This window comes from Myotis nattereri, assembly GCF_964212035.1.
Source record: "Myotis nattereri genome assembly, chromosome: 1".
In the NCBI taxonomy this organism is placed as follows: Eukaryota; Metazoa; Chordata; class Mammalia; order Chiroptera; family Vespertilionidae; genus Myotis; species Myotis nattereri.
Genome location: NC_138075.1, coordinates 145,059,349 through 145,069,083, shown reverse-complemented (window position 1 = coordinate 145,069,083; position 9,735 = coordinate 145,059,349). Strand labels below are relative to the sequence as shown.

Genomic DNA, 9,735 nt, shown 5'->3' with positions numbered 1-9,735 from the left:
AGCTTTCAGATGTCAGGGGCTGTTCTTTTATTGATTTAAAATATACCTTCACACCAGGAATAATATTAAACAGAGTGTCAATAACCTGGGAGCTGAAATCTTCAAGGAATAAGTGGAAGGGGTCTAGGAGTCTAGATTACTGTAAACAGCAGTGTAGAGGAGGTAGAATCTGATAACATGAGACACAAGATATGTGTACTTGCTTGCTTGCTTATTTAAAAAAGAGGTTGGGAGGATTGTTGAAAATAGCAATAAGATGTAAGGAAGGAATTTCTTCCATCTCTAGGTCCAATGTTAAGGAGGAAACAAGTTCCTCTTAATGGCTACAGGAGAAGCAATATTGTCAAGAGAACACTTGATTTTAATTCTAGTGGAAGATAAAAGGAATATTCACAGGAGAAAATGAGAATATGTGCACAATGAAAAGGTTTCAGATGATCTGAAGCATTAAGAAGTAGGGTTAAATTATTATGCCCAGATTTCAAGACCCCCCAAAGGACATCACTAGGGAGCACCAAATCCGATACAAAAGCATAGAGTCTTTATTCAAGCCAGCTTGGTCCCCCCCACCCCCCGCCTCCATTACTGGATGCAAGAGAGAGCCCGGAGTTCCAAGAGAACAAAGAATTTATAGGGCTTGGGGTTGGGGGGTGGGGGCACACTCTGACCACTGATTTGGCCAATTCCGGTTGGTTGAGTGAGGGCCAGGGGATAGTGATGCAAGGGCAGGGTGCAGCTAGGGTCTGGTTAAACAAAGACGGGGTGGGGTGGCTAGCATACTTTTGGCCTTGGGCTAGTTCCCCCCCCCCCCCCCCGCTTTCCCATTGGCCGAGATAAGGGCAGGCTGAGCAACTGATACATCCTGTGGCTTTTTCTTGGAAGAGGGGTTAAGGACACAGCTATCAGTCCTGTTGTGTCCTTTCAAAATCTACCACAGCTTTTTTATCCACTTATTTACTGATGGGCACTTGAACTATTTCCAGATCTTGGCTATCATAAATGACACCACTATGAACATAAGGGTGCATATATTTTTTTGAATTGGTATTTCTGGACTCTTAGTATATATTCTCAGAAGTGGGATCCCTGAAGTCAAAAGGCAGTTCCATTTTTAAATTTTTGAGGAAATTCCATACTATTTTCCATAGTGGCTACACCAGTCTGCATTCCCACCAACAGCACCCAGTCCAAGTGCCCATCAGTAGATGAGTTGATTAAAAACCAGTGGTACATTTACACAATGGAATACTATAGGGCCATAAAACAGGAACTCTTACCTTTTGCAACAGCACGGATAGACATGGAGATTATTATGCTAAGTGAAATGAGAGAGTCAGAGAAAGACAAACACCATATCTCACTTATATATGGAATCTAATGAACAAAATAAGTTGGCAAACAAAATAGAAACAGATACTTGGATACATGGAACAGACTGACAACTATCAGAGGGGAGGCGGCACTAGATGAAAGAGTGTGAAGAGATGAGCCACAGAACATATATGCATAACCCATGGGCATAAACAACAGTGTGGTGATGGCCAGAGGGAAGGGAGGGGCGAGGGGATAGATGGAGATGGGCAAAGGAGTGGAAAATGGGGACATCTGTAATAGTGTCAACAATAAAAATAAAGTTAAAAAAAAAAAGAAGTAGGGATAGGAAAAAGGAATATACTGAGCCACATCAGGGATAACTGCTGGAGGCAAAGACCAATAGTAGTTAACATATAAATGTGAGAAGTCCATTAGAAGGCTAATGGACTTTGATATTCAGCAGGGCTGAAAATCAGCATTATATTACCCTGCTGCTGGCCAAATGGCTGAAGGCAATCTCCTAATATGATAATCCTTTTATTGTTTACCAAACTTTACCATTCATATGCCTGGTTGTAGTCAAGTAAATAAAAGCTTTCAGGGAGCTTCTCTGCTAGAGGGAAGTTATCCACCTGGCTCCCCTATGCCTTCTAAATTCATATTTCTTGTCTAGTGCATCCATTTCTGTATAGCCCCTTCTCCAGTCTTTGAACCCTAGCTGCAAATGGATGCGGCATTCACATCTGGTTCCTCAAAAAGAGACCTGGAGAAGAAGATTCACCTGAGTGAAAAACGAAGTTCACTGGAAAGGTGGGAAGTGCACCGAAAAGGTGGGGAAATTCACTGCGTACAAAGCCTGTGCCAGCTTTGGAAGTCTCAAACTATAAAGTGGGTGGGAACATCTTTTATTTCAGTCAGGCTATAATGGGGAAGAATTTGAGTAAAAGGCAAAAACATCATTGTAAATTTTTAGCTTGCATGCTTAAGGATAAAGAAATTAAAATGTCAAAAGGTACTCTCTTAAAGCAGGTGCAAGGAAAACGAGTGCCCTTGTCATCTTTAACTTTGCGGGCTCTTGTTCAAGCTGCATTATGCCTAATTTGTATTGGGGATCAAAAGTCTGTAACACCTAAGGCCCTGGATCCTCTGCCTCTAGTGTGGAAATGCTCAACAGCTAGAGAAAAATGGGGCTATCAGTTGTTTTACAAAAGGACTCTTTAATGCTTTGTCTGAAAATTACCATAGGAAGCCTTGGGACAAGCAAATTTTAGCTAAAATAACTTTAGAAGCCAGTCAATGCTATGGAGAACAGAATAAGATAAGATCCATGAAAAGAACTCTGATTTATTAAGTCTTGTCTATGTGTTATGGGCACTTGTCTGTTGATTGTTGTTTTATCTGTCTTTGTTGTTTATTGTTAGTTTACTAAGCATGCCTTTAATTTAATTTAATAGAAAAGAAACAGTAGATGGACAGGCCATTACTAAATTTCCCCAGAGCAAACAGAATGTGGGAATGGGGAAAGAAAGAATAAGAGCAGTACATGTAGCCGATAACAGAACTTCTAAGAAAATTCCCTAGACAAAGGGAAGTAACTGAAAAAGGCCCCAGCCCATTAATTACTAGGTCTTTTGGTGATCCTATGAAATGGATGCCCACTCCCAAGAGTGCAATTCAAAGTCTCATTTTTGCCATGTTTTTATTTTCTAGTCCATCATTTGAAATTTGGATAGATGAGACATTTCTCACAATTTAAGGGAGACATCTGGGATTTCTGTATCTGTGAAGAGAAAAAGGCTAGCTTAAGAGAAGGTGTGGCCTTCTTGGATTGAGCCCAATCTCTTTACAGATACTATAGAATAAAACCAAGTTGGAAGAAATTATATGGTTGTGATAACAAAATGCATCAAGTATAGAAATTCCATTTTGAGAAAAATAATTCTTGCGTTTTCTCTGGAGAAATTAGGAGTTCAAAATATATTGTAATCCTTATGTATACTATGTGTAGTAAAATTTTAACCTAGGATATAATATTTTATTATCTGATTAAAAAAATAGGATTAATTCTCTGGTCTGAACCAATCCTATCTAATAATAGAGAAACATGGTAATTAACTATAACTTTGCTACCTTTCCCATTGGCTAATCAGGGCGATATGCAAATTAACTGCCAACCAAGATGGCGGCTGGCAGCCAGGCAGCTGAAGTAAACAGGAGGCTTGGTTGCCTCAGCGATGGAGGAAGCCAAGGTTCCCCGCCTGCCCCCGCCCACCACCTGGCTCTGAGCTCCTGAAGCAACAGCTCTAAAAGATGCAATGCTTCAATTATAGAAGCTAAAAGATGGCAGTTAATTTGCATACACAGGCTCCAAGCGGTGGAGCGAAGCCAAACAGCCCGGAAGCCACAGAGCAGAGAGGCCTCCCGCCCCGGGATCAGCGAAGCAGAGAGGCCTCCCGCCCCGGGATCAGCGAAGCCTGATGGAAGCCCTGTGTGTTTATGCAACTTGGGGGTGCAGAGGTCACGTCCTAGGCAGAGGCCAATGGTGAAACTTCCTACTCCAAAAAGCGGCCTGGGGGCTGGAAGGCAGCTCCTCTGACCTCAGTGCTGGAGTCCCTCCACTCCACCAGGAGAGGAGCAGACATAGGCCGGAGCCTCCCTCAAGGTGAACCGAAATCCCCACCCACACCAGGCAGGCTGCTGGGACTGTGCATGGAGGACTCAACTCCAAGCCTAGCCTGTGGCCCTGCCACAGCCATGGCACTCCTGGGTGCAGGCCCCAGTGGGACGCGGGTGGTGGCGGGGGCGCAGTGAGTCCTGGGCTCCTTGCCTGCCATCCACGGCTTCCTCCTGTGCCAGGGCCTCGCCCTCTGTGGCCTCCTCCTCCCCAGAGCCCAGAGCAATGGACCCAATGAGGGCGCTTCACTCCCCGCTGGCCGAGAGGGTGAATGGAGCAGCGGGGACTCCCGGGTGAAGGGTCGCCCTGGGGAGGAGTCTGGACACCTGCATGCCCCGCTCCTGTTCAGCAACATCCCCGAGATCCCGCATCTGCACCATGGGCTGTCAGGCCGCGTGATGGCGCGGATGGTGGAGAAGGTGCTGCGCACGGGGGTGCTGCTGCAGCCCGGGACCTCCTCAAAGGCTTCGAGATGTTCGGCTCCTTCTTCAAACCCTACATTTGGTACTGCATGGAGGAGGAGGACTGCATGGAGTACATGTGCAGCCTGCTGCACAACAACGACCTCGTCTGGGCCTACGTGATGTGGGCAGAGAAGTACCAGAAGTGCCAGCGGCTGAAGCTGAGCGACATGCTCGCCAAGCCCCACAGGCGGCTCACCAAGTACCCGCTGCTGCTCAAGTCAGTGCTGAGGAAGATGGACGAGCTGCGCGTGCCAAGGAGGCCGTCATCACCATGATCAGCTCTGTGAAGCGCTTCATCCACCACATGAACACGTGCATGCAGCAGCAGCTGGCCCCTGTGGTGAGCCGCATGGACGCCTAAGAGGTGGTGGAGGGTAGCAACAACGAGGTGGACAAGCTCCTGAAGGAATTTCTGCACCTGGACCTGACCGTGCCCATCCCAGATGCCTCCCCAGAGGAGACTCGTCAGCTGATGTTGGAGGACAGCCTGAGGATGAAGGAGGGAAAGCACAGCAAGATGGATGTGTACTGCTTCCTCTTCACGGACCTGCTCTTAGTGACCAAGGCCGTGAAGAAGGCTGAGAGGACCAAAGTCATCAGGCCACCACTGCTGGTGGACAAGATCTTGTGCCGGGAGCTGCGGGACCCTGGCTCCTTCCTCCTCATCTACCTGAACGAGTCCACAGTGCCGTGGGGACCTACACGTTCCAGGCCAGAGGGCAGGCTCTGTGCCAGGGCTGGGTGGACTCCATTTACAATGCCTAGAACTAGTTGCAGCAGCTACATGCACAGGAGCACGCGGGCAGCCAGCAGCACCTGCAGAGCCTGGAGGAGGAAGAGGAAGAGGAGGGTGGGGAGAGTAGCACTTTCGCCGCCAGTTCCCTCACCATCCTGCGCAAAAGCAGCAACAGCCTGGACTCCCAGCACTGCGCCTCGGACGGCTCCATGGAGACCCTGGCCGTGGTGGTGCTGGAGCCCGGGGAGACACTCTCCTCTCCCGAGTTCGAGGGCGGACCCTTCAGCTCCCAGTCGGAGAGATGTCCCTCAGTACCACCGCCTCATCTGTCACACCGACCAGCGAACTGCTGGCCCTGGGCCCCGGGGAGGGCAGCTCCTGCTCCATGGACTCCGCCTATGGCACCCTCTCCCCCACCTCCTTGCAAGACTTTGCGACCCCAGCCCCTGTAGTGGAGCCACCCCCAGCCCCTAGATTTATCACAGGCCCCTTCACCCCCGCCCTCGCCCTGCCTCCGCTGCCACACCCCTGTCCAGCTGCTGCCCTGCCTGCCCCACCTGCTCAAGTCCAAATCTGAGGCCAGCCTCCTGCAGCTGCTGGCAGGGGCCGCCACCCAGGGGGCGCCCACAGCCCCCAGCCGCAGCCTGTCGGAACTCTGCTTGGCTTCCACAGCCACCGGCACTAGGACTCAGGGCTCCTCTCAGGAAGTTGGGTCCTGCTGGAATTGCAGGGGCGCACCAAGCCCTGGCAGTGGCTCCCAGCTATCAGAGATGGAGGGCAGGACCGCCTGCCTGGCAGGGGAGCCAAAGGGCCCGCCAGGAGGAGCAGAGAGCTGCCCTCAGGGACCTCCCCCAGGGTCCAGCCTGAGCCATCTCCCCCCACCCCCCCCCCATCTCTGCCCAGCACAGGAAGCTGACCCAGCTGGCCCAGCTCTACCACATCAGGACCACCCTGCTGCTTAACTCCCAGGCCCTGAGCACAGTGTGGAGCCGCCATGCCTGGAGGGTGCGGTGGGGGGGGGGGGGGGGCAAGCACAGGTGTGCCTGGTGCAGCAGGACTTGCTGGGGAGCCGCCCACCTTCCCGGGGAGGCCTCAGACCCGGCGCCCAACGTGGAAGGGCCACAGTGCAGCCACCAGGCCCTGAAGGCTGCCCTGAAAGCCACACAAAGACAACCTGCTGCTGGAGGGCAGGCATGCGGGTGCTCTGGGAAGACACTGGAGGTAGGGAAGGAAGGTCATGGAAGGGAACAATTGCAAGCGGAGATCCCGAAGGTTCTGAGAGCAGAGGACCAGCTCCTTGCAGACCTGAACTCCGTGTGGGCCTCTTTCTCGGCCTGTGGAAGCGGTGCAGACACAGGAGGAGGTGATGGACCGGGGCTGTGCCCAAGGAAGACTCGGAGGAAGGAAGCAACGTGTGGGCAGGGCCAGGCGGAGCAGGCAGGCCCGTGCGGAGCCCGCTGGAGCGCAGCCAGACCCCAAGGCGGCCACCAAGCCAGGCCCCAGGGAGAAGCGAGCAGATGCCACTCCACTCGCTGGAGAAGACCATTGAGCAGAAAACTAAAGAAACCGATTTTACATCATTTTCCAGGAGGAGAACAGTTGGCATGTAAGCCCCTGACCAGTGCCCAGCCTCTCCTCTGTCTGTCTATTTCACTCTTAGGTACCATGTTCTTTGTTCTCTCTTAACTGCAACTCATTTTTAAACTAGATTGCTTTTAAAAGAAGACTAAATAAAGTTTCCCTGAAGTTATTTAGGCAGTGCTGTGGCTGCTGGGGCTGCTGGGGGCCAGATTACAGACACAAACACGCAGGGGAGCCCGGCACCCAGCAGCCCCAAACCCCGCTGAGGCAGTGTTGGGGCTGCTGGGGGCTTGATCGGAGACACAAACCTGCAGGCTCGGCACCCAGCAGCCCCAAGGTCCACCACCTCAGCTCTGGGGCTGCTGAGGGCCTGATAGAAGACACAAACACTCAGGGGGGGCCTGTACCCAGCAGCCCCAAGGCCCACCACCTTGGTGTTGGGGCTGCTGGGGCCCTGATCAAAGGCACAGATCCACAGCCCCAGCACCCAGCAGCCCCAAGCCCCGCCATCAAGGTGCTGGGGCTGCTGGGAGTATCAGAGACACAGCAGGCCCAGCACCCAGCAGACCCAAGGCCTTCACAGCAGCACTAAGGAGCAGCAAGCTGAACGGTAGGAAGCAGCAAGCAGGTGGGCGGTAAGGAGGGAGGGGTCCTGGACTGCGAGAGGGCACGGGCTGGGCTAAGGGACCCCCTACCCATCCCCAGTGCACGAATTTCGTGCACCAGGCCTCTAGTTTTTAATATAAAAACCAGTTTAAATTTAATTATCATCTTTTAGAATAATTATAAAAAGTAAATAATCTTTGGGTTATCTATATTTGATAGTCTTTCCAAGTTATATTTCTAGACTTTAACCAAGAAATAACTTTAGCACATTTCAAGGGCTCTAGAATAATTCAAGTATTTACTCTTCTCTTAAAAGAAATATTTTTGAACTAAATTAGGCCAACTTAGTATACTTGAAATCACATGGAAAGATTTATCAAATAAAAATTAATAACTGTGTTCTATTTAAATACATATATTTTAAATTTTATAAAGGTTTCAACCTCTAAGCTTAGCAGGACAAAGTTGCTGAATACTTCTTAAGCAAAACCAGATTCTTCAGCAACAGAATTTTAAGACAAGAAGCCTCAGGCAGCCTGCTCTTCAGGTGGGCTGGGAGGTGGAGTGGTATCTGTACTTCATAGGTCAAGTGTATAGGTTTGCTTACTTTACTTTTTCAATAAAGATGCCTAATTTAGTTACTTAATAAATTAGCTTTTTCTAATATAATCAAGGTCTCATATAAACTCAGTTATATGAGAAGCAAATATTTTTTAAGCAATTTGTTCTAACAAAGTCCAAAGTAAAACTTGCATACATATGCAAATGAGCACTAGCCAAAAAGAATGCTGTTTAAAGGTAAATTTAAGCTTAATAAAAGGAGGAACTTTAAAATCTCCTCCTCTAATATTTACAAAGTAAACTAAAAGTTATTATTCAAGCATTAAATCTCACCATTAATAAGACACCATAAGTAAAAAGAGAGTTACTTTTACTTGATATGCATGCATTACAGTATTTGTCAGCATACCTCTCTTTGATTGGTATTTCTGAAAAGCAATCAAGTTCATTGCTCTGTTTAAAAGAAAGAAAAGGGGTTTTTAAAAGAAACTCCTTAAATGTGGCCTAGAAATTGGAAGAAAAATCAGAAATAGATTTCCTTCAAATATCTGGAAAACTGTAATTAAAAATCAATGTATTAGGCCTCAAAAAGAAAAGTAAATAATTTGCATTTTGCCTCCCTAAACAAAGCTTATACATCTGCCTCAAGGGCCTCTAAAATCCCAACTTGAAAAACAAAAAAGGGAGAATAGTGAAGAAATCTCCTGTAAGTAAACTACATCAAGCCTTAAAATTACTTTAAATTTTTCACTTGTAATGCTGAAATGACACCCATGGAATTACACTGGTGTCAGAATACGCCAAAGGAAAATGGTCTGGTTAAATAGAAAAATCTCAAGTCTGGTTTATGGAAGGCTTCCTTTATTAACCTCTGGTCAAGGATATGCTTGCGTATTTCCAGGAAACTCCTCCAAGCCAATGTGGAAACTTCAACAATGGATCTGAGAGAAGAACTGACCAGACTACTCCAACCACAGATAGCAGTAACCCCAAGCAACATGCTGACGAGACTGAGGAAAAACAGTCCAGAGATGGGGGATGGTAAAAACACCTTGCCATGTTAGCAGTCATCAGCTGTATGTCAGTGCAGGTTGCCCTGGACAAAGCTAAAGAAGTTCAGGCCTGCATTGCCATTGCCCACCATTTATCCACCATTCAGAACTCGAATATCATTGCTGTCATGCCACAAGAGGACGGTGATTGGGAAGGGGACCTATAAAGAACTGATGGCCCAGAAAGAAGCCTACTATGGAATTATTCCTTAAATACTTGACAACAAGTTTTAAAAGGACATAAAAGAACTCAATGCTTTTCATTGACCACCCTACATTTGTTTTTTAGCTTAACCACTATTGCCTATCTCATTCTTATTTTTATATGTTTAATTCTAGTCTGCAGATGCAGAATAAAAAATCTTAAAGGCCCGAGCCCTGCAAATGGCATACACCTTTCTAAATTTATTAAGAAAACAAAAAGGGGGAACTGCTAGGGGGTAAAGACCAACAATAGTTAAAATATAAATGTGAGAAGTCCTTTAGAAGGCTAATGGACTTTGATATTCAGCAGGTCTGAAAATCAGCATTATATTACCCTGCTGCTGGCCAAATGGCTGAAGGCGATCTCCTAACCTGATAATCCTTTTATTGTTTACCGAACTTTACCATTCATATGCCTGTTTGTATTCCTAAAGGGCAAATGTGTAGGCAAGTAAATAAAAGCTTTCAGGGAGCTTCTCTGCTAAAGGGAAGTTATTCGCCTGGCTCCCCCATGCCTTCTAAATTCATATTTCTTGTCTAGTG

At 47.8% G+C, this 9,735-nt stretch overlaps 1 pseudogene across 1 annotated transcript; it reads left to right on the top strand.

Moving 5' to 3' along the window:
• Positions 1–2,038: 2,038 nt before the first annotated feature.
• LOC308530897 (pleckstrin homology domain-containing family G member 5-like) lies at positions 2,039–9,155 on the top strand (annotated as a pseudogene). The gene is made up of 3 exons: positions 2,039–2,124; positions 4,203–6,794; positions 9,004–9,155. The product of its transcript is annotated as a pleckstrin homology domain-containing family G member 5-like (transcript).
• Positions 9,156–9,735: the final 580 nt, after the last annotated feature.